Consider the following 2,541-nt stretch of genomic DNA (forward strand, 5'->3'; position numbering starts at 1 on the left):
CATGGGATTTGATTAAATACTGTGAGAAAAAGAATATGCGAGTTGTTTAATTAGTGAAATTGAAGAAAAGTGGAAGTGATTCGAGATAGATTGAAAGTAATTTTGATGATAAGAATCATATGTGGATTTGAAACGTTGGGATATTGAGTATTTAATTAGTGATATGATATTTCTTAAAAGATCCACCTTGGAAGAAAATTTTAAAGATCAGGTTGAAAAAGAAATTGAGTTCTTGTTCTGTTGGGCTATGTGAAGTTGTAGAAAAGTCAAATTGGTAAAATAATGCTTGGTTTTGCTTCTAAAGTTACAAAAGTTTATGATAATTTTTCATGATTTGAAGCTCGAAGATTATAGAGATCAAATCTCTTGCATGTTATCTTGACAAAGGATATTGAGATTTGATGTAATCTATAGTATGAAAAAGAGCCGGTTGAGATACTAGCCCGAGCGGTAATGTCATAATATTGAAGAAGCAATATGGGAACCGAGAGGAACAACGAGATCTTTGTACTTATACCCCCACCTCTCTCAGGTAAATTTCGAGGACGAAATTACAAAAGGGGGGGAGAATTGTAACGACCCGAATTTTATCGTTACAGAAAAAGTGTATTTTCGGGTCTCCGTTTCTGAAAAATGGATTCGTAAATATTTATTAAAAATATTTACGAAGTCAATTGAGTGGTTAATTAGAGTTTAATTAAGTAAATTTAGTTTAATTAAGAGTAATTAGGAAAAATGACTAAATTGAATAAAGGATGAAAGTTGAATTGTAGATTAAAAGAAAATGAAGAGGACCAAAATGGCAATTATGCCATTTGTCCTAAGTGAATGACATAAACATAAAAATCTGAGATTTTTTATGTGTTAAAATATATATATTAAATTATTATTATATTATAGTATATTATATTATATATTATATTATATAAATAAGTAAAGAAACATAAGAAACAGAATGAAAGCAAACGAAACAGAGAAGAAACAGGGGAGAAAGAAAGAAAGAAAAAGAAAAAGGAAAATTTGGGTTTTAAGGCTCAAAGTTTAATTTGGTAAGTCAATTAAGTCATTTCTTCTTAAATTTTGATGTTTTAGAAGCTTTGGAACAAGACTTTGATGAAATTAAGTTGATATTTTGAGAGTTTATAGATTTTCAAGTATAGTTCATGTTGAATAAAATAGTGAATTAAGGGTTTAATTGAGTAAATTTCAAGCTAGAATTGATAATAGGATCAAATTGTAAAGTAAGTTATATGTTTTATGTTGTAAGGACTAAATTGATGAAATTTTGAAATTAGGAAAGTATGCTGGAAATTTAATATTTAAATGAGAGTATGGATGAAATTTGAATAGAAATAAAGTATGAATTAAGATAGAAAAGTAAGTGAATTTAGTTAGAATTAAATTGAAATTAAAGTAAATCAACATTTTGTACTAAGACTATTTTGGACAGCAGCAGTAGTCTAAGTTTGAAAAATCACCAAAATTGTAGAAATTGAATTAGAGGATGAATAAAATATGAAATTAAATATTATTGAGTCTAGTTTCTTATAGAAGAAACGATATAAGCAATTGAATTGTAAATTATGAGATATAATGAATTTTGTGAGACAAGGTCAGAATGAATTCGGGTTCCCTATTCTGATTTTGGAAAATCACCAAAATTGAATAAAAATAATTAGAGGCTTAAAGTTATATGTTTAGAATCCCTAATGAGTCTATTTTCATTAGAAATCAATGAGAATGTTATCCGAGTTCTGTACTATGAGATAATTAATTTTTAGTGAAGAAGGGACGAAACTGTCAGACGGCAGAATAGGGGTGAATTTAAAGAATAAACTGTACTTAATGGCTAAACCAAAAATTCTGAAAATTTTATTGTAAGAATATTTGTGAGTCTAGTTTCAGGAAAAATTAGCGGATCTTAATTTAGAATTCTATAACTCAATATATGAATTAGTAATGTATTAATGATTATGAATTGTATTAATTTCGTAGTCAATGTGGTACTAGAAATCTCGGCTAAGAAAGGACAAGACAAAGTCAACGGGAGTTAGCTCGAAAATTACGGTTTGTATTTCTATAATCCGAACCTAATACTTAATTGTTGAATTTATTTCTTAATATGTATATTAAGTGTTTTGAAGTAAGAATTATTGTGTTTTGCAAATGAAATGGATTGATATAGTATGTGATGAAATTATTGAATTTATATTGATTGAATTGGCGTATATATATATAGATATATATATTGAATATTGAATATATATTGATTATTTGAATTGAATTGAAATATAAATTGTTTGAAAATTTTAAATATGAGATTTGTGATATTTGGATATTTGTTATTGAAAAGTGAATTGAATTGTATTGGATTACTTAATTTATGTGATTAATTAAAATGTGTATTGATTGAAAAAAATTGAAAGTGACTTGAATACCCTATTAACATGTATCGGGCTGAGTCGGATATAGTTGGCATGCCATAGGATTGGAAGTGTTCAGGATTCTTCGACCTCGAGTCGATGAGACATTGGGTGTCAC

The 2,541-nt window shown here is 27.5% G+C and overlaps 1 long non-coding RNA gene across 1 annotated transcript; it reads left to right on the top strand.

Annotated features, from left to right (window-relative positions):
• The first annotated feature begins 860 nt into the window (after positions 1-860).
• Positions 861-2,197, top strand: LOC128285450 (uncharacterized). Its single transcript, XR_008275925.1, has 2 exons — positions 861-1,049; positions 2,011-2,197. It is a non-coding gene; the product is annotated as an uncharacterized LOC128285450 (long non-coding RNA).
• The last annotated feature ends 344 nt before the right edge of the window (positions 2,198-2,541 follow it).

Source organism: Gossypium arboreum, chromosome 2 (genome assembly GCF_025698485.1).
Source record: "Gossypium arboreum isolate Shixiya-1 chromosome 2, ASM2569848v2, whole genome shotgun sequence".
Taxonomy (NCBI): Eukaryota; Viridiplantae; Streptophyta; class Magnoliopsida; order Malvales; family Malvaceae; genus Gossypium; species Gossypium arboreum.